This window comes from Rousettus aegyptiacus, unplaced genomic scaffold (genome assembly GCF_014176215.1).
Source record: "Rousettus aegyptiacus isolate mRouAeg1 unplaced genomic scaffold, mRouAeg1.p scaffold_m13_p_4, whole genome shotgun sequence".
NCBI lineage: Eukaryota > Metazoa > Chordata > Mammalia > Chiroptera > Pteropodidae > Rousettus > Rousettus aegyptiacus.
In genome coordinates, this window is record NW_023416307.1 from 15773022 (window position 1) to 15799793 (window position 26772).

General features: G+C 32.0%; 1 pseudogene; it reads left to right on the forward strand.

Annotated features, from left to right (window-relative positions):
* Window positions 1–14312: 14312 nt before the first annotated feature.
* Window positions 14313–14431, forward strand: LOC118602750 (annotated as a pseudogene).
* Window positions 14432–26772: the final 12341 nt, after the last annotated feature.

Here is a 26772-nt window from a genome sequence, read left to right on the forward strand (position 1 = left end):
GAATAAGTGTGCCAGTAAGAATAAAAATGAAGATACATGTACTTAAGAAAATTGTTTAAGAATATTTTAAAAGGAGATATATATATATGTATATATATATATATATATATATCCCATATAAATAAAACTAAAGTTAAAAGATAAATTTAGTATGATTTATGAATAATATTTTCAGTTGGATAGGTACTACATTAACTAGGTTAAAATTATGTATATAGTTACAAATATGTAATCAGTAATTATTTTATGACCTTGAAATATAAAAAAGAAGAAAATAAAAATAAAAAAGAGATAGTTTCACCCCTACTTGAATTTAGAGATATTTATTCATTCATTTTACAAATGTATCTGTAACACTCTTTGGGAGACGTTATAAGATGCTAAAGATAGGCCTTTGAGGCGTGCTTCTCTTTCTCGGTCTGCTTCTACGTCTGGAAGTATACTTTCCCTTCTAATAAAGCTTTTATTTTCTACTGTAAAAAAAAAAAAGATGCTAAAGGTAAAATAAGCACAACACTTGCCCTCATGGAGGTTATAGTCTAATACAGAATATAGACACTAAATAAACAAAGGTAAGTGTTATCAAGATGAAGCGCGAGTAGTTACTGGAATGTAGAGGACGTAAACTTTAACTGGTCTTGAAAATGAGGTGGAAGGGAGAGAAAGATTACTAAAAGAAAAATGAACAAGAATTAACCAAAAGAAGTAGGAACAACATTTCTAGAACAAGAAATGTCAAGGTAAAGTGACTGAGGCAGGTATAGGAAAGTTTGTTTCAGGAAATGAAACAAATTTCAGCATTGGACATCTTAAATGACAAGTGCAAAAGAAGTTCAGACTGAGTGTGAAGACATATAAGAAAATGACATTTAGTATTTGGTGCTTTTTTTTAAGAGCAAGGGGAAAATATTGAACTATGTTAAGCAGCAAATCCACAAAATGGATTAGTGTTATTAACATAAACACTCTGGTTTCAGTGTGTGTAATAAATTGAAAGAGCCAACACACTTCACCGAATTTCTCATTGGTATATTGTGTTTACGTTAGCAAAGTCTATAGAAGTGATTTTAAATCACATGGCTACGGAATTTGCCTCAATCTCACTATTCTTTATAATCTTTTTGACATTAAGTTAGATGTTAGTTTCTATTTCTCGTGATGTTTATAGTATTATTTTCTTATCAGAAAATTAAGACATAAAATACTTCTTTATTCTCTGCCTGTAACAAAAATGGGAAAAGTAAAGGTATACCAAAATGCCCACATATTTTGAAAAAGTTAAGAGAAGAATATTGATACATGAGTAATACTCAAAAGTAACTTTGTGCATAAAGTAGACGAGTAAAACAAGAATTTGGGGACCATCATGTTTGACTTAATAAATTGCCCATCTGTGGTCATTTGAATTTCTAAACCTAATATTTACATTTAGGAAAGTCTGTATGTAAGAGGAGAGAAGATGAGGTAATATGAGGAACAGAATGACCAGGTGAAGAGATTTGTTGTTGATGCTTTACTATTTTCTTTCTAGATGAGAAACACCAGACCCTGTTGAAATGACTATGGGGAAAAAAACAGGTGAGATTGAGGTTGAAGACATAGTAGAAACTGAGAAACTTTTTCTTCATCTGTCTCTTATCACCATCACAAGTTGGCCACAGCAGTTCTAGGCATCACCTCAGACAAGGCAGAAACTGCATCTTCACAATACATGCCATGTAGATGTGGGGTTAAAAAATAAAAGTCTAATTAATCCACAACAAAATTTCCTTTCTCTCACACTGACCATCACTGAGTCACATTCTGCTTCTATAAACCTGTGGTAGTAATTAGAAATAGGCATCTTTTCAAAGATGAGTAACTATCTACCTTATGTTCCATTAATCTCTATTTCGATTCAGGCAACATTGTCCATTTTAACAAATAAGCAACAAATATACAATAGAAAAAAAATTAAATGTAAATTATCTCTTTCACACATAATCCTCAGTTTCTAGTAAGAGAAGGGGTGCTCTGCTACATGCAAATGGTCTCAAACTGTGGTGCCTAGCCCAGCAGCACATTGTCACCTGGGAACTGAACAAGCTCATTGGGTGATTCTGATGCACACTAATGTTTGAGAAAAACTGCTACTATGCAGTCATCTAGAAAACAAAACTGAATCTCAAGGTCAAGTCATCTTCACCTAGTTGGTGGGAAAGCCACCAGCTGGAAGATGCATGAGAAGTAAGTTTTCCAGACCAGCCTTGGGATGGTCAGGTATACCTTCCATTCACTTTCCATTGGCTAAAGGTGGTTACGTGGCCACACTGAACTTTGGTCACATTCTATTATGCCTACTCCATCCTGTTACTAGGTTTCTGCATGTGCTACTCTTGCTTATAATGGTCTTACTAACTCTTTATTATTTACATTTCATGAATTACTACTCATCCTCCAGATCCCATTTCAAATAGCCTTCTTCTTGCATATGCTCATGGTACTGTGTTGCTGTTATGATACCAGTTATGGTTTGATGTTATACTTTTATGTTTATAAGTATTAAGTTATTATATGTCTCCTCTATTTGAAGTTTAGCTCCAGGTCTGGTTTTATTCACCTAATATCGTCACACCTAATACATTGCCTAAAAACATTAGAAACATTAAATTCCTCCTGGTAAATAGAATTTAAGGATTTAGTAGTGCCATATATATGTATTTGAGTTTGAATTGGCTGTATATGGTTTATATAGGTGAAAATGTTTAGAAAGAATCATTTTCATAAAAATTTTCAAAACATTGAAAGTATTTGTTTTTTTTTATACCCAAGTGAAAAATAAGATAAAAATATAAATGGCAGACATTGCCCACATTTGTTTTATACCCCTTTTATTTTGAAGTATATTATCACCCCTTTAAATGTTCTCTTAGTGAATCTCTTCTGTGTTTTTTCTGATTAAGAAAGCAGCTGTGCTTCTAAGCCTAACTCTTCTCTTTCAATTTGAAACACCTATGGAGGTAGGGATAACTGAAAAATAGTTTGCCTGAGAAAAGAATGCTGAATCCTGATGTGAAGGAGAAAAAAGGGAGGACATTTAATGCTAAGGTTTGGAGGCCACTCTGAGTGAAATATTAATTTACACCATCTCTTTAGGGAAGGGCTTTATACCCCTTTTCTCAGCTCTCATTTCTCTGAATCTTAATATTTTTAATGAATGAGGTCCAACAGTCTCTGAAGTCCAGTTTCCTATAAATTTGTATCAGACTGAAAATTTTAGTTGTTTCTGATGTACAACGTCATCTCTCTAAATGTTATGGTGCAAATCCTGAATACCAAAAGGCCAGAACACAATAATGCTTGTTATAACCAACACACATGATGGAAATGTAAACTTGACAAAGGTCAGAGGACTTTGCTATTTCTCAGGCATCTAAGGCACTTTGACTTATTACCTAGTTCATAACAAAGATTGTATGTGAATTCCAAATGATTGGATATGAATTTCTTATCAAGATTATACTCCAACTAATTAGCCCATTTCTATTGTAATTTTAAACCTATCATCTGTGAATATTTTGATACCCTTCACAGGTTTATATAGAAAGGAAAGAAATGTCAACCTGTATTTATGTTTTAACAGAGGTGATAGAAAAAAGTTATGACACAATCAGTAGTTTTATTAGTTTTTTTCTGTTAGCAAAACTTTCCGAAGATGTGTGAATTAATGTTTATAGAAATGAAAAATATTAACCACATGAAATAGACAGTTTTATGATATCATCTACCTGCTCGTGCATCAATCCAACAAAAAGCAATTTATAATTTTCTAGCTATATTATATCATAGCAACCAAATGTTTGAGCTACATTGAAAGTGGCTACCAGAGCCATAATTTTGGTCACAGCCTATGCCAGCCACAGTGATTGATTGGTAAAATTGGATTTTACTCTGAAAGTCTCAATCTGTTTAGGTCCAACAAGTGAAATGAATGTATTGACCAATTGAGGTTTGAGTAACCACAGGTTTACACTGATGCCTCTAACTGATGCTATGTAGTGATAGTCTAGAGTCAAAGGGAAATTATTTTTTCTACATAATCTTATTTTCTATACTTGTTTGAATGTAGAATATCCTGGTAGAATCTACAGTAAAAAAGGAGTGTTCAAAAAATACCAAGGGATATATGTTGCAGATGACATTATGCAAGGCTAGTAAAAGGTAAATTTCCCTGAATGACAGAAAACAATTTGTTGTCTTAACCGTTTTTTAAAACTAATTTAGATTATGCTAGATGATCTCCAAGTGATCGTCACATATTTGATTTTTGTACTTTGAAACCTTAGCATATAGTTTTGGCATCTTTTTGTTTGCTGTCCAATTTGTATTACATAAAAAATTTTGGCTCTCTTAGGAATATAATATACTTCGTTATCTTCATTTTCATATCTTTTGTTTTCTTGGAATTATGTGTATGTGAGACAAGGAAGAAATTATGAATATATTTTATTGTGAAGATCGTGGTTATTTTCTAGAACTGCCAAAAATTATAGAAGTTTTTAAAAATAAATTGAAAAACAAAAGCATGACAGAAAGTGTATGGTTTATGTGGAATGCTTTATGTTGAGCAAATAACATTTGAAAAATCTGAATAATTTCCAAAACCATGAGAGATAAACATATTAAGTGTGTGTGTATGCATGTACATTTAAATCAAATCATCTAATAATTTTTTGATGACTTTGTTGTGCATATTTATTTATTCAGTCATTCATACGTTAAAGAGGTCTTAAAGAGTTTGATTGTATTAGACATGATAAAAGTAAAATAAAATAAGTTATTAATGTAAAATACTTATTAATGTCAAGTCGGCTTCATTTGGTTCATGTTAAGAATGTTAGCACATTTCGTGTATCAATTGATCATATATTTTTAATTCAAGGGGAGAGACTACTTGACATTATGAAATTTCTTTGGGAGATCACAAAATTGTGTGTCTTTGTAAATCTAACAGGAAAGCAGAGATATTAATTTTTTCCATTGACTTCATCCATATAATTTAAAGAAACAATATTTTACATGCTTAGCTATGAGGTTGAGATACTTCCTGACTTGGGAATATATACTGAAGTGAGACTATGTTGAAAATACCAGACAATATATTAGACTAGTCTAAGTGATCACGATGAGAACGAACCCAAAAAGAGGTCACAATATGAGTACAAGAAAGAGTGGCGCATAATTTAAATTGATGCTTTTTTATTTAACAGTCTCTGTTTAAATAATATCTTTGTCCTGCCACTATAAAAGAGAAGTGCTTGTTATCTACTGTCAAAATCAAAAGAGGCATTTTTATATGTCAGGAGGTGCCACTTTCTTTTTCTTCACTATTAAAAGCCATCTACTGTAACATGAAGCAAAATCTTTAAGCTTTCTAACACTCCTCTGGGCTCCCTCCAAAAAGCAATTTGTATCAGCTGGCAAGGTCATTAAGGAAACTGGTCAAAATACAGGTGGGAAATGCAATCCTGCTGGGTAGAGTCTTAATGCTTCCATTTATCAGGAGCGCAAGGTCCTATCAATGGTGTTGAGTATTAAACTTGATTTTCCAAGAATCCCATGGCAATTGCCAACTTGAGACATTCTAAAATATGTTAGAAACATAATATAAATCTGCAGGTGTGTTTCTTAAAAGTGTATATAAATGTATAAATATTTTAATGATAATATATGAGTATTTCAAAGACAATATGAAACTAAATAATTTTTTCTGCAAAATAATATTGCAGCACGTTGCATACTCACAGCAATTTTAAGAAGTCTTTTCTCTACTCACTGATTTCTAATATTCTAGGCTTCTCTGGGAAAATTACTAAAACACCCTGACCTAGATTTTATGTGCCCTTATAGTGTGAGTTCCTGGCGGAGTAGAAACCATGCACGTGTGCACGCGCACACACACACACACACACACACACACACACAGTTACATATACTGTATTTATTTTTTTTAATTGAAGTAGCAACATTATCCTCTTGTCTTTTCTCAGAGATCCCTGTTTGGAATGCCTGCAGGAATGTTTCAAGGTCTTTCCAGGAACATTAGGGCTTTGTAGAGATAATGTTCCTAGTGTCAAAGGGACAGCTCTGACCAAATCAAGTATCTAAAATTAGTAAAGTGCACATCTTATATGTTAGGCTACTTGGCATAAACTAGAAAATATCGACCCTTCAATGAAAACTCAGGGACCAATAAATATTGACTAAGAACCAATATTGACTCAAACACCTATTATTTAAAAATATTTCTGTGAGTTTACTCTTCCAGTTGAATCTTGTGCTGCAGCAATAGCCAAGTTGTAGTAATTGACAACACATAGATTATCAGGAAGTGCCATTTATGAGAATTCATTTTTGACCCTATCTACCATGAGATTATTTCTGTGAAAAATAAATTTAGGGTGACCAATGGATTTGGCAACATCAAGGCATTTTGTAACTTTTCTAAAAGCACAGTGTCAGTAGAAGCCTGACTAAAAGTGTATTAAGCTAGAGGCTGTCGATCATAACAATGAACCTGAACTAGAAAAGTCTCAGAAAGAGATAACCTACTATTGACTAGACATAAAAATACGGGGAAAGCCAAATCAAACAAACAAACAAAAGAAACTACAAATAACAAAGAAAGAGTAAAATGTTTCATGAATAGGACTTACTATTAGATGATGAAATCTGATATAATTTAGATAGGATCAGATACCTTGATTAAGAGATAAGGGGGGTAAATTTATTTGGGTTTCCATAAAGAACAGATGGGGAACACTTCCTATAGGAATTTATCATCACTTTACACTGGATGCCATGAATTAAGTATGGGTGGTGTGTATGTTTGTTGGAGAGCCAGTGTGAACTACCTACAGCTGATAGGCTTACCATTTGGCATAAACTGCATTGTTGGACTCTCTAGATTCCAAACTTTAAAGTTAAGCAGAAAATTCATTACTTTCCTTTTGCTTAGTATTGTGGGCTGTGACTGGTTTGTTTTTCCTGTTCAAGATAGTTTAATTTAAATTATTTTCTTTCTTTTTTAGTTAAAGAAACAAGAAAACTGATGTTTATATGGAATTAATTATAAATATATGGACAAATCATATTGGTAAAATTTGTTGTGACTCAGTTTCTTTATAAACCATGTGATGCTTACTCTCCTAAAATAATCAACCTACCTTAACAGTCAGATTGAACACCCTTAACCTTTAAGTCTAATATCAGTCTTGGTGCTAATGCCTTACTAGCATTAGAAGCAAGAACAAAGAAACCCCCATGTGTCCCAATAGAAATCATGTCCTTGCCTCTCCCTTAATAAAAGAGGCAGTCATCTTATGTTTTAGCACCTCATATTATGATTATCCATTTCTGGTTACTTTGTTTTTATTTTTTAAAAGATTTATTGAGATATAATTTAAATACACAAAGTTCACCCATTTAAAGTGCAAAATTCAATGGTTCTTACTATATTTACAGAGCTGTGCAGTTATCATCGTCATCTAACGTTTAAATATTTTAATCGTCCTCCCGAAATAAACTTTGCATTGTTTAGCAGTCTCTCCCCACTTCTTCTCGATCCCCTACACCATTCTGTCCTAGGCAACCACTAATCTACCTTTTGTCTTTGTAGTTATGCCTATACTGGATATTTCATCTAAATGGAATTACATAATATGTTTAAGCAACTGTATTAAACAGATGGGAATGGTTACTTTTGACTTAGGTTGCTAATATTTGTTATTTTTGCTACCTTCGGAATTGCTTATATTTGTGTCATTTTCTTTAAATTAATTATAGCCTATATTCTTCATAGAATACATATTATATAAATTAGTTATATTAGTTTTCCATTATGAAGCTTTTGTATTAAAGCACCCCAATAAATTTCTCTTTGAGAACCAACAAAGAAAAAAGAAATGTTTTCTAGTTATTATTTGCATTTTAAAAAATTGCTCATTGTTTACTATTAATTAAAGAATAAAAATGCATAAGAATCTTCACAACCTAGACCCAGCCTATTTCTTCAGTTGTTCTTTTTAGATAAAGACAGTCACTGGCAATGACGGCCATACAGCCAGGCACCAGGGAGGAATAAACTGGGAAGACTGAAAATAATAAAGTCTGGAAAAGTAGAATAAGAATTGACTAGGGAGGTGGCCCAAAGCAAGTGGATTGTGCTCTATCACATCATTGCCTACCAGAGAGTATTTACTATTGTGAAGACACTAAAAAACTAAGTGGAAAAGATGATTCATTCAAAGGAGATGAACTGGCATTTGTTCTCGGTAACCCCATACTCCTGCAATGGGCCAGTGGTGGCTGGGTTGGAAACTGATAGGCTTCTTAGCATGTGCTTTCTCTTATCAAGGCCAATGTAATTACTAACACTGCTAGTTATCTGAGCTGTCAGTGCCAGAGATTTATACTGAATATTCGATATGGTACCATTCCTTAAATAGACCAACCACTTAATGTCTACTGGATCACATAGAATCATAAACCTTGCATCCATTAATAGTAATGAAAAAGACATTAATTTCTTCCCATCCTGGAGAAAGCAGTAATTCATTTTTCTGAGATTCATGCATAGATTAGATCTGTTTTCTCTCCTCTGCCGACAGTGTCTCTGCCAGAGCTTTTTGAATAGCCGAGTTTCTGCAAAACTTCACCCTGGACCAGAGAACCCATTCATAGTTAAGAATTTTAACAACGGATGAACAGAAGAAGGACCCATTAGTTATACTTTATCTATAACCCAGAAGTTATTGGCCTGATAGAATGTGGAATGACCTTTCTTCTAAAATGTCAGCCTGAGGACAATACTCTATAGCATTGTCAATTTGGACTCTGGAATGCAGTATAAGTGTTGAGCCAATTGAGATGATATGATGTTATATCCCCAATAGCTAAAATGTGAAGAGAAAAAAAGAATAAAAGCAGAATTGACTCCACTCATCTGCACTCTCTGTGACTGATTTGAGGAGTTTAGACTTCCTGACTCTGCAACTTTATGCCTGAGGAATTACATGGCACCTGGGTGGATCGCATCAGGGTAAGGTTTATTCCCACATAAGAAATCAGATTTCTCTTATTCTAATATTATAATTATTATCTAGTAATTCAGGGGACTGATGCTGATCAAACATCAAGTATAAAAAGGAGTTACTAGGCTAAGGCCCTCAACAATGCTTATCACGTAGCACTAAAGTTGCTGCAATGTATGAGAGCAAGAAGCAAATTATCTGAACTTGAGACATTTATTACAATGCTACATGGTGCATCGTTGTTTGGCGATAGCAGTAAATAGCAAGTACAGTCATAAGGCATGGTGAACAGGGCTCAGACACAGGCATAGCACCTGGACATGCAGGACAACTGGCCAAACTTGTAGGAAATACAGGGTGAGTGGTAGAGAAGGAAAATGGTTAATGCTCATATGGCTTCAGAACATAGAACGCGGACTGTAGCTTGCTTCAGTAATCTTTCATTTTATGGCTTTTTAAGAGTTCGTAGGATCCACCCTGTCTTAGTTCAGGCTGCTGTAACAAAACTACCACAGATCAAATGGCTTAAATAACAAACATCTATTTCTCCCGGTTCTGGAGGCCTTAAATCTGAGATCTGGGTAACAACACGGTGAGGTTCTTTGTGGGAGCCTTATTCCTGGTTTGGCAGCCAGCTTGCTATATCTTTACATTGTAGAGAAAGAGAGATATCTGCTATGTTTTTTCATATAATGACATTAACCCCATTCATGAGGGCTCCAAACTCGTGACATAATTACCCCCTAAAGATGCCCATCTCCAAATAGCATTGCACTGGGGATTAGGGCTTCAATATGTCAATTCAGTGGTGGCAGAGATACAAACATTCAGATCATAGCATGCCTGAAGTAACAGAGTACACTTAATATGTGTGTAGATAAAAAAGAACAAGGAGTTAGTTGTAGTGTTGTTCACCCCATATCTGCTCACATCACTTCAGAATTTACCTGTAACTTTTGTCAACAATATTCTGCACGCTAACAGCTTCTTACCTCAAGCACCTGTATATCTTTCTGTTCCTCCACCTGAGAGATGTCTTTGGTACCACAAGATCATACTCTACTAACTCAAGTCATCCACCTTCGGTGATCCATCAAAAAATAAGGGTCAGTAATCAGTAGAAAACACCTAGCCTCCCAACTTATTAAGGAAAAGTTATGATAAGTGTTATCTAGTTTTTTAAGAAAACTCACACTGAGATTAAGCTCGAGTTGTCTTAGCATCGCTGTTAGTTAATGAATTCTTTATTAATTTTCCTTTCTTTCATATATCCCAATCCTCATTGTCTCAATTGCCCTAGGATCTCCTACCAAATAAACTGCCTGAACTCAACTGTTGACTTTCTGCTTGGAATTATGTATAAAATTTGATTCATTATTTTGATGAAGTAACTTTTAGTTTAATAAATTTTTGTGAAGCTTGTGTCATTAAAGTTTCAACTCAAATTCGCAAAACAATTATATTGTTTCAGAGATTGGAGTAACAGATGGCTCCAAAATTCAACACAAAAACCTAATTTTCAGTATTTTAGTTAGTAAGTGTGATAGTCAAAATAATGACTCTTGTTTCCCTAAAGATAACCATGCCCTAACACCAGAAATCTGTTATATTATATGATAGAGGAGAATTAAGGTAGCAAATGGATTAAGTTTGTTAATCATCTGAAATTAAACTAGGAAGATTATCCTGGATTACCCAGTTGGGCTCAAGGTAATCACAAGGGTCCTTAAATGTGAAAGAGGAAGGTAGAAGAGTCAGTGTCAGAGTAATCTATGTGAGGAAGACATGAAACCTTGATCTTAAACTTCTAGCCTGCAGAAATAGTTCTCCAGCACTGTAAGAAAATAAATCATGGTTTCTATTGTTTAACTCACCTCATCTGTGTTTTGTTATGGCAGTCCTAGCAAACTAATATAGACGCCTAAACATTTTGCTATATTCCAGATGTAATAATATGTTGGTGTTTTTCCTTTATAAAATTACCTTTAATTAACTTGTCATGACACAATTATATTTTAAAAATGTTTTTGAGAAATTGGAAATAGAGATTTCTTTTTCAAGACAATGGATAGAGTTATAGATAGTTATATTTTAAAATAAATCTTTTTTTTTAATAATAGGATAAAACGGTATTATTTAGGATTCGATTGATATGCTCCAAGTTTGAAAGTCATGAATTTACTAAAGACATTTGTTCTTTCCTTTTCTCTCATTTGACCTGTAAAGCAAGACAATGTTGACATAACACTCCCATCCCAAATTAAAGTAGCATAATTGGGCCAAATTCTTCTAAGATGGATCCCTGAAGCACAGTGGCTTTGCTAAAGTTGGGGGGCAAAGACAGACAGACAGATGGATGTGGTGGGCATACAAGTAGAGGTTGGGATATGCCTTTTTAGTTTTATAGCCAGAACAATCTTTTAAAAATTATTGGTCATTTGGATGTTTAAATTTGTACAAAAATTTACCTTTATAACATATTTATTTTTTATTTTGCAAATAATTTCATAACAGAATATTTTGTAAGAGAAACATAAAATAACCTCACATTGTTCTTTGGAGAAATAACAAACTGGTGCTTTGTATATCTAGGTGCAGATGGTGCAGACTAAAATTTAGTAGATCCATGCCCTTGAAGGATTAAAGAAATAATATTTAACCCCCAAAAGAAAGTATATAGATGTGAGAGAGGACTGACCAGTGTGTAGTTCATTACTATGGGCAGCAGGTGTTGGATGGAGTAACTGGGCCGGTTGTAGAAGATGTGCAGGAACACATGCAGTGCAGTAGACACAGTATACATCCTTGATAACGTGTACATGGAAATTGGGTAAAATAAAAAAAAAAGTTAAAAAAAAAAAAAAAAACCTTTCAGACTACCACCAAATGTGCTGTGGCTGATATGGGCTGAGACTCTGAAGCAGAACACCCAGAAACAGCCTGAAGTCAGGGGGAAAATAAAATGAAGAACAAAAACCTTTACATACAGTTAAACCTTCCCCCTCTTCAAATGGGATACCCTAAACTCTGCGCCAATCCACTCGTACATTCCAGGGTGTACCTAGGTACAAAGTATGTATGTGTCTTAGGCAGTTTTCACCTTGACGGAGGACTGATAATGTGAAGTGGCACGAATCGGATCTCTCCAATTGTTATCCTGCTACAGAATTAATTATTATATCAATCTGTGCAGCTAAGATGACTATTTTTTAAATTAATATGATCTCTCAAGCAAGAATTTTACACTGGATTGAACATTAAACTTTTCTTTTTCTGCTTTGAATATATACACACATAAGATGCACAGAAAATCCTAGCATATAGATAAATCTCTCTACTTTCTTTCTGAATTTTATTTTGCTTCATTTCTATTAGAGGAGAAGACTATCTGAACATTTTGCTTTATAACAAAGTCAGGAAGCCTATCAACCAGGAGACCCATGGGTAAGGCTGAGGTACCAAAGACAGTCTACAAACTCAGTTCGCAGGCTAATAGGCTTTAGTGATCTTTCTTCCAGTGAAACAAAATGATAAACAGATATATATCTTAAAATATATATATATATCATCTATAATATAAGTATATAGTATGAATGTTAAAATAATTTTTTAAATTATCTATTTTTTTCTCTTAATTTTAAGTAAAAAAAAAAAAGTCCCTCAGAAAAATAACAAGATAATTTTACAGAAAGATATAAAAATAGAGGTGGATGTGATCAGGACAGATTGTCAAGACACCATAAAGGCGACATAATTAAACTTTACAAGCCATTAGTATGGAAAATAAAATGTTTGGTGAAGAAAATAAAGTGTTCTCAAGTCAAAGGGGAGAAAAATAGGGGAATATACTTAATAATAAAAAAAAAAAGATGACAGAAGAAGAAGAATAGAGCTCTAAATTAGAACTGTGTACAATTAACTTTTATTATGGATCTCTGAAGTGTAAGAAATTTAGAATTCTAATTTTCTCTTACAAATAGCTTCCAAATGCCAACGTTTATTTTTAGAATGTTTTAATATGCAAATCTATTTAGGAAATGCTTTTAATTTATTTTATTGAGGATAGATTCTAAGAAAGCCATGAAATAGAAGAGGCAGTGTTTAACACTGTATCCTTCCTACTATTACTTACTTTCTAGGGTCAAAACGTTTTCATTTTAATGTCATATTCACAATTCAGGCAGCTTTCATGATTAAATATTTCAGAATATCTCCTTCTCTTCAAAAGCCATCTGTTCTAACTTCTAATTACTCAAATACTTGCTCTCTGCTTTGAGACATCTGAAAAAAAATTGTATTACAACTATATTATATGCAAATATCCCCTCCTGTATACACACAAATAAAAATATGCATTTTAATTCAGGGCTCTTCAGTGTCTTAACACAGGGCCTCATATTTGCTCATTAATTTCAATATGACATTTTGAATGAATCTTTCAATGAAAATATTTTCCAAAACCGTATTTCTTTAGGAATATTGTTGCAAATTATAGGAAATTAGTACGTTTAAATGATATTTCATCAAGTAGCTTTACATTTTAAATTATTCTTTTACCTATATTTTTAACAGTTTTAAAAGATTGGGTTGACCAGCAATGACTCGGGAAAACACAAAGTATAAAAGTTTCTGTGCTTCCATGTTGAAATGAGAAACTGTCTTCATTACACACACATACAGGAAGAGAGAGGGACAGAGAGAGACAGATTGAGAAAGAGAGAGAATGATTTTGTTAAGAAAGCAAAAGAAGGCATAGTCTTTAGAATATCCATGTTTGTTTTATCTACTTTTACTTCTCATAAAAACATTTTCCTTTTGAAAAATAATTGTCTTCTCATCAGATAAAAGTGTAATGAAAATACTGAACTAAAGTAATTTATATATTTCAACTTGCTATAATCTAGGGATTGATGTTTTGGAGATTTTTTTATCTATCGTATTAGATATATTTCCTTAAGAATGTGTCTGTATAAAAATGTAATTGTTGGAGATATGCATAGAGCTTGGCTTATGCTAGTATATGGAAATTATGAACATGGTAATTAATACATATTTTTCAAGCGTATTTTTTCCTACTTGTTCAGGAAAACAGTAATAATATAGCATTACTATTAAGTATTAAAAATGTCCAAATTATTTTATTAAAGTTTGATTCATATTTTAGAAAAAAAATAGATTGTTTTTGCAAGTCAACAAACAATATAACACTTGGTAAAAAAATTATTTTTAAATATTTAACAAGTCTACAGCCATGCCACCCTGAACAAGCCCGATCCTGTCAGATCTCAGAAGCTAAGCAGGGTCATGCCTCATTAGTACTTGGATGGGAGACCACCTAGGAAGACCTGGTGCTGTAGGCATAAAAAAATAAATAAATAAAATAAAATAAATAAAATATTTAACAAAATATACCATCACCCTCTTCTTCACTTTAAAAATCTGTCACCTGATATCTTATAAATTCACCACTGACAGAGAATGCTTCTTATTTTCTTTGATTTACACAGTGCATAACATGTCATAAGTACTAAGTAACTTCTGAATGAAAGAAAATGTTGTATTAATTAAACAGCTAACTCTTCTCTCATTGTTCACATATTCTTTCCTCCAAACCGTGTCCCCAGAGCAACAAAATATTGTTGGTAAATAAGAAGAGACATAAAAACTTGATTTTTAACATATTCATAATATCAAATTTAATTGAGTTTTATTGTAGATCATCAATATTTTGATCACTCTCTTATTGTCCCTCTTAAATCCTCACTTTACCTCATTACATAACCTTTATCCTCATTTAGCTGAGGTTGCTTTCTAGTTTACTAAATAAAGATTGAGATTATCTGTAATTAAATAGCTCATTAACTCACAATATTTTCCCCAATGTTTAAATAACCTTTTATTATTTCATTCTTACCCCTTTCTATTATTATATGAAATATGAAAGAGGGAGCGCTCTTTGAATACATGAATTTCTGCATTCTATTTTCCCAGTACTGTGTTTATACCTATGTATTATTTTTTATTTTACAAAGCCAAAATATCTGAAATCATTATTTACTAACCCAGTTTTTTAATGCTCACATTAAATTTGTTTTTCATGTTAGTGTTTTTTTCCCTGAAATGTTGCTCAATTTCTTAATTTAGCATTTAGAATCACAGTAAAGATGTAAAGAAAAATAGATACCCTGCAACTTTAAATTTCAGAAAAAGTCATTAACAAATCAGCCATTTTGAAGAATTTCATAGGAATTATAGAAAGAAGATGGAATTGGAATAAAAGAGAAAACAGATTAAAAACTGCATTCTAAATCATGCTCAGGAGAAAGCTACTAGACATTAAAGATGGACATTGAAAGTGTTTCATGATGTTAATTATTAAAGGATTAACTATTTGGAACAGGTATTCACTTTCTTCTAGTAGCAGAATTTAAAGTCAAGGTGCTTGGCCTATGCCAGCCCGTGCCCAACTCTATATTTTAAGGAAGGGATAGCTACTATCTCTAAGTGATTTGCAGCCTACTCTTGAACTCAACATTTCAAATTAACTCCTATGGAGAGGGAATACATTATTTTAATGAGTAAAATCTGAAAAGTCTGCAGGACTAAAATTGCCTCAGGAAAAGCTTGAGGAACTGAAGGCAGAATTAGCCACTCAAACTTCACAAATTAACTCTGAGGTAGTTAGCAACATGGCCCTAACTTTCTGCCTCCACCAGTGTTAGAGAATCAGAATTCTCTAACCAACAGGACATTAGACTCTAGAGAAAGTTTTAAAATAAAACATAACGGAAAAAAATTAAACAAAGAAATAAACTAAAGTAATTCACAGACACAATCTGAAACAAATTAAATGAGAATTTCTAGAAATGATGTCTAATCATTAATATGTTTTAATGTTTCTCATGTAGTTCCAACATGCAGTTGGGGGTCAGAACCACTAGGTTACTCATTGGTTTCGTCTATGAGCTTGGCAGAACTTGACACAAGCATTTCTCCTCTGGAGCTAGAGTGCCATAATAACAGCCAGAAGGTGATGTGATACAGATACAAGAAAATGGCTATTCAGCATTAGTGGTGAACCAGAGAATCTATGAGATTCATTTTCAAGAAATGGAGCAGTATCAACTGGACAGCTAAAAGGGATAAGAATGATTGAGACCTGAATGTATCTGGCCAAAGATAAAAATTTCTCACCTACAAAATTGTATTCTTTCCTTTTAGGGGATTATGTGGATTATTTAAATGGGATGTTATAGCTACTTATCATTGTTTCTGAGATACTTTAATACATGCTAAATATCAATATCTGTCTTTTATAAATGTGAGGTCTTATTTGGTATTCTCTAAAAGAATTATCATTTGTTTCTATATTTCTTGTCTTAAATTTGTAATTTTTTTTCACTTAAACTATCACTAAATCTCTAGAGATTTTTGACAGATTAACATGGCAAAACTGCCGTCAGTAGATTTCTTTCTTAGAATTTCTCATACGTGACTTGTTATGCAATGGTACTTAGGGAGAACCTGGAACAGCTAGAGAGAGCATTTTCAATGGTCCTGTAGAAAACTGCAAATGTGAAAATGTGAGTGACAATGAAATGATTCAACAAACCACAGGACACAGGCTCTGAAAAATTTTAAGGCCCAGTAGGTATAAGCAACTAGTTAGAATGCATGTAATTGCTGAGCCTTAACCCTGAATAAAAGGTAACTTTTAGAACCTAGAAATTATTCTCATGGAAGACTTTTATCAATTAGGGATATATTTTGAAGTACTTAAACATCACAAATGAAACTTACTTTAAAAAGAGTAGGATTCTTTTCCTCGTGCACCAAGAAATTTTAAGACACACAGATGTTAACATTCTTTCAGCAGTTCAGTGATGTTAGGATCATCTTCAACTACATTAGGCTGCCAGAGTGGAAGAGAGAATCAGGAAACAATCTATGTCAATGATTTATGTCAAAGTAGATACCGATCATCAGTGGATATAATATAGACTTTAGAGGATGCTCGGTTTGTATCTCTACTTTCAACCACAAGCAAAAATCAACTCCAGATGGATTAAATACTTAAGTGTGAGGAAAATCTGTAAAATTTTATAAAACAAGAAGACAATAGAGGAGAATATCATTATGACTTTAGAATAACAAAAGATTTCTCAAAAATATATAGAAAACAAAAGATATTGATTACCATTAAACCTGCATTTTTCTGTTTAAATATCGACTATATAGAGAGTTAAAGTGCAAATCATAAATCAAGATGTTTATCACATAACTAATGGGTTAATATATACATTATATAAACACAAAGAACTCATACAAACAAAAGAACAAGAAAAGAGACCAATAACAGAATAAGAAAATAGGCAAGCATCATGAACTAGTATCCCAAAGAAGAGACAGAGACTGTTTATAAACCTTTGGCACTATTAATGCACAGAAAATTACAACCTAAAATAAAATTAAATGCCTTTTTATACCCTCAATATTGGGAGAACTAGAAATCAGATAATGGGAGAGGTTAATGGGATAATGGAGAATTAGGTCGGTCAACCAGTACTGGTTGGTGTGAAGGTGGGACACTTACTTTAGAGGGTGTTTAGAATGCCGTAGCTCAAGTCTAGAGTAGCACCACAAGCTCTCAGGAAACTCAGTTGCTTGCTTGGTCACGTGAATTTTCTCTGGAGAGTTTTGATAAAATCACTGGGCTGAAGAACCGTCTGTTAGGAGAGACAAAGGTGAGAATTGCATTATTTTATTCTAGTCTCCTCTCTTTCCTTTGTAAAAATTCATCATGTTCTGTATGAAATCTGAGGCATTACACCGTGTTATAAGGCCTCTCAGAGCTTCTGTGATACGGTTAGTTTAGACCAAACACCAAGAGCGATTGTGATTGCTACCATGCTAAGCCCTATAGAGGTTTTTGGAGATGAGATGGTAGCTTATGCTCTTCAATTCTGTCACCAGTAAATCTGAGGAGGTATGAGTTTTGGCCCAGTTAATCTAATATTTCCTGTTTTTATAACTATTTTTTATTAATATAAGTTCACTGTTTTGTTTTCCTTTTAAAATGAAATTAATATACTATGTTAATTTCCTTTTGAAAAAATTACAGCATTTTAGTCATCTTACAATCTGAACCACCTCAAAAGAAAACAACTTGTTTTATAAAGAAAAATTTCTGTCATAGTTCAAAATAGAATATTGGATTTAATTGGACATCTTCTTTTTGTGACATATACATAGACTCTATCAAAAATAATAAGTAAATATCTGTGATGAACTAGGCTTTCTTGAATGTTTTTTTTTTTTTTTTCCAATTTCAGGTAAGAGCCAGTAAGAGTTTAAACTGTCTACATTATACCTGAAAAGAGTTTTTGAGTGATTAATAATGACATAATTTTTTTTTGCACTCAGCATGTACTTTTCCAATAGACTAAGTATCAAAATAACTCCTAATTATGAATCAGTAACCTAAATATGGCATTTTATTCATTATACTCAACTTATAAAATAAATCAACCTTATTTTACAAAGAGAATGCCAAGTGTTGGGGGAACATTTCTAGTACACATTCATAATATTCTATGTATATTAAACTTGTTCACCTTTACAGCTATCTATATAAAAGAAAGATCAATAATCATCTGACTGAGGTTTAAAAAGAGAAAGATAAAGAGCAAAACCCAGGGAAACCTCACACAAACACATAATTGGAAATGGAATTTGAATGTTTTCCAGAGACAACTGTAGCTTTCCTTATATGCATCAGACATTTTCATTAACTAGGTTCCTTGGTTAAAAATTGCATATTTACAAGGGCTTTGTTTGCAGTGTCCTTGTGAGATGATACATCAAGTTCAGAAGCATCAGTAAAAGTGACTTTAATATCCCGGAAAATACTGATACAGCTTTTTGTTTTCCAGCAGTGCCAGTGACTCATAAATAACAAAACAATGCCAGCATACCTTGGATAAAATGGCTATATTATCCTTTCTGGTACCGATACATCAGTTACTGACTTCAGATTTCTTAGAAAATCTGCCTGCTAATGTCAGACAATGATCAAGTCTAAAACAGTAACAGCAGAAACAAAATCATTTACCAAATAAGTGATATACCTAACTCGAATAAAATTTAACTACTTTTTAAGAATCATTATAGAAATTTTGAGTAATTTAAGAGTTTTAAAATCTCATTATTCAGAAAAGAAGAATGTTTAATCAGTCTCACCTGAAAAGAGACAATCAAAATGGAAATTAAACCAAGGAACCCATGCCTAAAAAAATACAGAAAAGGATGACATCTTGAATTTAATCAGTCACTTTCAAAGAAGATAATATTTGTATGTCTTTACAAAATCTCTATTATGTTTATAGGGGTAGACATTATTGCCCTAGGGGAAATAGTTACTTTTGTAAGTAGTTATAGAGTTGTAAGTGGAGTCTGAAATATGAGTCTCAACCTCCAGGCTGGCATTATATTAAGAAAAACTATACTGTGCTATATTTTTTAATAGCTGAGATTTGTACTCTCTGTTCATCTCACCTCAAGGCTCCTTTAATCGTGAAGAAAAGTTTGCTCATATAGGTTTCAGATGTTTACCTGCTTGATTAGTTTTGCATAAATAACCCATCTCCTTTATCTAGTCCCACCTTATGTCCTCTAGCCAACAAGTGTATTTCTCAGCTATATTTCTTATTTCGTATGGACTTTGAGACTTTCTACTTTTTTAGCAGGACTTCATTTTTTTTCTTTGTTTAAAAAAATCTGAATGAAAAACTTCACATTTGTCACAAACTTACTGTTAATTTTTCAGGGAAAAAAATGAATAAACTGCTTAAATACGTGCATCCTGAAGTAATAAAATCAATAACATTCAAGAACTAGCTTTGGTTCTTTTAAATAACAGAGTATAATATATATTTAAAAAATTGTTTTCCAAACTCCCTAACTTTGCTTTCTGTACCCTTCGTCCATAGTAATACATACTTCTCTTCTTTCTTATTGTTTTTAATATTTTCTTTACTATGGAAAAAAGTTTGAATATTGATTTATGTTTTAATTTGAAAATGATTTCAACATTTCTCATCTTCTTAGAGTATTTTTTTATTATAAGATTTAACTCCTACTGAAGGAGTTCCATGGACCTTACAAGCACTTGGGAGAAAGGATTTGGGAGTCAAGATGTTTCCTCAGGAATCCTGAAATTGAAGCCCACAGAGGCTGAATTACCTGTCTGTATGGCTGGACTCTTTCTATTAGCCAGTTCTAGTAATAATGTGTTACTCCTATGAAAATCTTTGAAATTATTGTGAATAAAGTCATTATAATGGTGAATATTAATCTCATGAAAGAAAAATTACATTGGCATTAAATATTTAATTTTAAATTAGTCAAAATGTATTTCATGAGGCAGTATATTTTATGTTTAATGCTACTATTTGTTTCATATATAACAACACATGGTATGATATGAGGAGAAATATCCATGTATGTTTCTTTAAGAAGAGTCAGAGCTGATAAGATTATTGGGTTAAGGAGAGGAAGTTAGTTATTGAATTATAAATTCCATAATTGGATCTGTCTGGTTCTCACTCCTCTGAGTGCAATGCAGGGACATTGAACATTTCCATTCACCCTCTGTATCTGAGTGTTCCCTATTGCTCACATTATCAGCAGGTTTTTACTGTTCTAAAACACTAAATCTCCAGGGATAGTTTATTACAAGAGAAATGAAGAAACAGTGAATCTTAGTCTCTTTCTGTTAAAATAATTGTATCATCAAAAGTCCTTTTTTCTGGTAAGCTTAATATAAAAACATTAGCATGCACAGCCATCACCTTATAGCTTTCACATTTTTTTGTACAAAATCAAAATGATTTATCTATGAGATTATTTCATAAAATAGCAAGGAAGATAAATCTACCAAGTAAATGTTTTCAAAACTGAAAATCTTTCTTTGATAGGTTTTTGACAAAAAGATGAATATGTCTACCATTTGAGTTAATCTTTTTCAATAATCAGACACTAGATTTAAAATCCTATGGTGTCTTACAGTGATGTGTTTAGGGTATTTTTGTGGAGATATTTTTGAACCTCTCCCTCTTTAATATTTCACTGAATTGAGTACTCTGGGAATTTATCTCCATCCATATCTATTATTGATAGTTTTTAGTGTAGATCAGTCTTAAAAATGATAATACCGAACATCTAATTTGCTCCTGGTGTGTGCCACATGCATTTTGTATTTGATCTTCTATTCCATACAGTCTAAATGAAGATATTATTCCCATTTCATGAACAGAAAAACTGAGACAAAAGAAAGCTATACAAATTGTCAATATCACTTAAAGAAGCAGTTTTTGGTTTAATTTTCACTATTGATTTCTTGCTTATAATTTTATTGATTTCTGCTCTAATTTTTAATATTTCCTGCCTTCTATTTGCTTTAAGCTCACATTGCTATTTTTCTCTAATTTCCTGAGATGGAAGCTTAGATTATTAGTTATAGATGTTTCTTCTTTTCTGACATACACATTTAACACTATTGGTTTCTTTTGTAAGCACTACATTCACAGCATTCCATACAATTTGATAAATTGTATTTTTATTTTCATTTAGTTCAAAGTATTTTTAAGTTTATTTTGGTACTTCATTGACCTTTGTGCTGTTTTGAAGAATGTGTCTAATCTACAAATATTTTAGAATTTTTCAGCTAATTTTTCTAGTTTAATTCCATTGTGATTGAGAACATCATATCATTTCTGTTAAATTTGTTAAGGTATATTTTATGGCTAAGTATGTGTTCGGTCTTTGTCAATGTTCCATGTGAGTTTAAGAAGAATGAGTATTCTGCCATTATTAGATGATGTATTTTATAAATGTCAGTTAGAGTTATTGAATGGTGTTTCTGTTCAATTTAACTGTATCCTTCCTAATTTTCTTCCTGCTTCATCTATCAACTACTGATAGGGGAGTTTTAAAATGTCCAACTATAATAGTGGATTTGTTTGTTGCTTCTTGCAATGCTATCACGTTTTGCCTCACATATCTTGATGTTCTGTTAAATGCATACTAGTTAAGGATTAGTTGATTCGTGGAGAATCAACTCCTTTATCAGTATGCAATGTTCTTTTTTCTCCCTGATTATTTTCCTCATTCTGAATTCATTTGTGAATCTCAAGTTTTGTCTGAGATTCATATAATTACTATAGCTTTCTTTGAATAGGATTACCATGGCACATTTCTTCTCCATCTCTTTACTTTCATTCTTTTTATGATTTTGTATTCAAAATGTGTTTCCTTTAGCTAACGTATAGTTAGGTCTTTTTTTTATTCATCTGATAATCTGACTCTCTTAATTGGTATATTAGACCATTCACATTTAAAGTAATCATTAATGTAACTGAATTATTATCTGCCATATTTTAACTGTTTTCTATTTATTATACTTTTTTTAAAAAAAATTCTCTTTTGTTCTGCCTTCTCTGGTTTCAATAAGCTTTTTATGTAATTCTATTTTTTCTTCTCATTTAGCATATCAACTTTACTTCTTTTTCATATAAGTTTAGTGACTGGCCTAGAGGTTACAGTATACTTTTACAATTAATCTAAGTCTACTGTCAAGTTTTACTATACAACTTCATGATTAGTACAGATAACTTATAACTGATTATTCCTAACTCTTGTGTTGCGCAAGGCAATTCCTCTGGAATGGCTGCTCTAGCTAGCTCTAGTTTAAAATGGCTTCACTTATGTCAATTTTTTACAACTGTGGTTCATATATTTGTCTATTGCTTCAGGTTTCAGGGTGGGATTATGCCCTGTGACCTCAACTTTTTGATAGATCTAAAAAAAACATTGTGTTTTGTTTGTTCAACTTTCTTGTGAGGACAAGACTGATGACTTTAAAGTTCTTTAAGTGCTGTAGTAGAGACAGGAAGTCTGACCTAGCAATTTAATTAAATGACATAAGTGGCTTTTAACATTTAGCGGTTGAAGATTATGAACTATTTTAAGCCAAATCAAGTGTTATATAAGAACAATAACAAATAATAATGAATATAAATTTTGAATAATGTTTTTTCAAAATCAAGAATTTCAGTAAATTTTGGTCTTTTTATTCGTTAGTATAATTAATTCCCATTATATATATCCCATGAAAGTAGAATTATAACTTATTTGTTACCCTCACAACAGTTAGCACTGTATAAAATGAATGTATTTTGATTCAAATCAAATTGAAATAAATTATATTAAAATGTAACCTTTATTTCTGATTATTGCCATTTCTGACAGAGATCGATACAGTAAATAAATTTTTTATCTTAAACAAATATAAAATAATACTTAAGTGACTTTTTTCTATTTAATTAGGAAAAGCAATCATAAATAAACAAGGCAATCTAATTATATTTAACTTACTTATTATTGTGCTCACTCCTCCAATATTTTTTAGATTTCCCTAAACTCATCGAAATTTTTCAATGTATTTATGATATTAAATATATATAAATATGGTTACTGTTAATATTACTTATAATTGTAAATTACCAAATGGCTTTTACATTCTTTTTTTCTTTTTTTGCATTTTATAAGAATGAACATTTTTACTTTTGTCACTTAAGTGAAAGGACATCCGGAGGTCCTCAACTTCTTTTCTACAGTTGAAGCAAAGAACTCTCCATCTTTTCTGTTATTTCTTTACCTCTTTTGACATTCACCATTTCTTAGCAGTTTCAGTAATAAAACTCGGTCCTCTAAATAATAAAATTCTCACATATAAGAGATTAACTATTCTAGAACAAAATGGTGGATACTTGTTTCTTCTCTTGCTTCAAAGAAATATATATTTATATATCTATATAATGCAGATATTTGTATATGTAGAACCTTTCCAAATATTGCAAACCATGGAAATTATGCATATGGTTAATTATGGCATGTGTATTTGTACAAATACAACCCAAATTCAACTTTATAAAATTATTTCTTTCAATTAAAATGGAATTCATCAAAAAAGAAAATGAAATATCTACTTCCATGTCTTTCTTCATAATTAGCAAATGTAGCCTCAATCTCTCATGAAGCACCATCTACTCTTTCATGTACATTTATAGATAAGGCTTATCAAAACTGGAGAGATTATGTAGAAGCAAAAAATAAATAAATAAATGTAGTTTAATGAAATTCTATGATAAACTAGAAAGGAAAGCCACATCATTTTTTAAAATAAAATATTTTATCTTCCAGTAAGCAAAACCAATATTTGATGAAGAGCATTTAGTTATCCTAAACATATAGTCATACCAGAGTTGCTGATTTAAATGAGGCTGTCATAAATTTGTACTTTTGAGGCAATTGAATGATGTTTTATGTATTACACCTAATTTTACATAAATAAAAAATCAATGATGAAGTTAAAATATAAGTCACATTATTAAAAAGTTTATTATATTTATTGATGTAAATTACAGTTTGCATTATTGTATCTTTTTTTGGTGGATGAAATTCACAATTGTTCCTTATGCCTTGGTTTTGAGTTTCTTTGTACTTTCTCATCTATAAATTAGATTAATACCTTAATAAGAACATAAATATGTGACAAGCTGCAATGACTTTAACTTCTAAATACATAACCATCAGACTATTACTATCCATCTATATTGTGTCTTTTCCTGTAGCGTCCTCACAAGAAGAAGGAACATACATACCTGCTCTGTGAGATGCACAATGAATTGTGACCTGAAACTGTTAGGAAAAGCAGTCTCATGCATGCAGTGTTTGGCCCACCCACCCAGCCACATGAGAAGGAGCCTTGGGACTGGAGCATTTTCCAACCCAGAGATGGACTTTCCACAGCCTGCGCTGAACTTATGGTCTTGTGCAATAATATTTTCCCCAGTTTCAGACTCAATGTGTACTTTTTTGTTCTTCTAACTACATGTGTCATAATACTGGCCAACTCCAAGTGATCCAAAGAAGCATTATTAGTCAGTGTGTGAATTCCTATTGTCTTTATCCCCACTTCTGAGATTATGGAAGCCAATGTTTAAATAAAGCCTAATCAGCATGAATTCCTAAGTGATAAAAATGAGTAATGTTCTTACTAACCCCACAGTGGATATGTAGTGTAAGCAAGAAATAAACTGTGTTAGTTTTAGCTACTGAGCTTTCTTGTTTTAGTTTAGTCTTTAGTTCAGTTTAGTTTTTAGTTTAGTTTAGTTTAGTTTAGTTTAGTTTAGTTTAGTTTAGTTTAGTTTAATTTAGTTTAGTTTAGTTTTGTTTTTTCAACCACTGGTGTCTTGGGCTTTCCTAAATAATATAAGAACAGAGCCTCCCACAGAAATATTTGAAACAGTAATTCATAAGTAGCATCATTTTCCATGTTACTCACTGAGTTCTACCATACTTGTACCTTTGTCATATATGTCATACGAGCTTTGTCAAATGCATCAAGCTTGCTTTAACCTCAGGGTCCTTAAACTTGCTATATCTTCATTTGGAATGTTCTTGTTCTGGGTATCAATAATGCTCATTCTCTCATCTCAGTTCTCTGCATAACTAGCTAAATAAAGTTAAGTAAACAGATGATGTCTGGATAAGGGGTGCTCAAAGATGGTCTGTCTGTTTCCTTTGCTGTGCAGAAGCTTTTTTTTTTAATTTAATGTAGCTCTATTTGTTATTTTTCTGTCTGTTGGCTATACTCTTAGTACCATATCCAAGAAATCATTGTCAAGACCAATGTTATGAAGATTCCCTCTTATGTTTTCTTCTAATAAATTTACTATTTCAGATGTTATATTTAAATATTTAATCTATTGTGAGCTGATTTTTATATGTGATGTAAGATAAGGGTTCAATTTCATTATTTTGCATGTGAATATCCAGTTTTCCCAACATCTATTGAGGAGACTCTTCTTTCATTATTGTGCGTTCTTGACGCTCTTGTCAAAGATTAGATAATCCTGTATGTCTGGGTTTTCCCAGGTTCTCCATTGTGTTCCATTAATCTATAAGTCTCTTTTTATGCCAGCATTATAGCTTAAATTACTGTGCCTTGTAATATATTTTGTAATCACAAATTGTGATGCCTCCAGCATTGTTCTTTTTCTCAAGATAGTTTTGGCTATTTAGAGTCTTTTGTGGTTGTATATAAATTTTAGAATTCTTTTTCTAGTTCTGAAAAAAAAATGTCACCAGGAATTTTGATAGGGATTACATTAAATTTTTGCTTTGGGTACCATGGACATTTAACAATATTAAATTTTTTTATATCCTCTACGAACAAAGGTGCAATAATCCTCACAAAAAGTGCTAACAAATTGAATTCGACAACATATTAGAAGGATTTTTACACCATGACCAACTAGAATTTATCTCTGGTAAGAAGGAATGATATAATATATGCAAATAAATTGTGATAGGCAACAATAACAGAATAAATAAAAATCACATGATCATCTCAAGAGATACAGGAAAAGCACTTGACTGAATCCAATTTTCATGAGAAAATTCTCAACAGATTAGGTATACAAGAATTTTCCTCAATATAATAAAAGGATATCTTTAAAAAGCTTACAGAGAACATCTCATTCAATGGTAAAAAAAAAAACTGAAAACTTTTCCTCTAAGATCAGGAACAAGGAAGCCTATTCTTATTACTACTACTCAATATCTTATTGGAAACCCT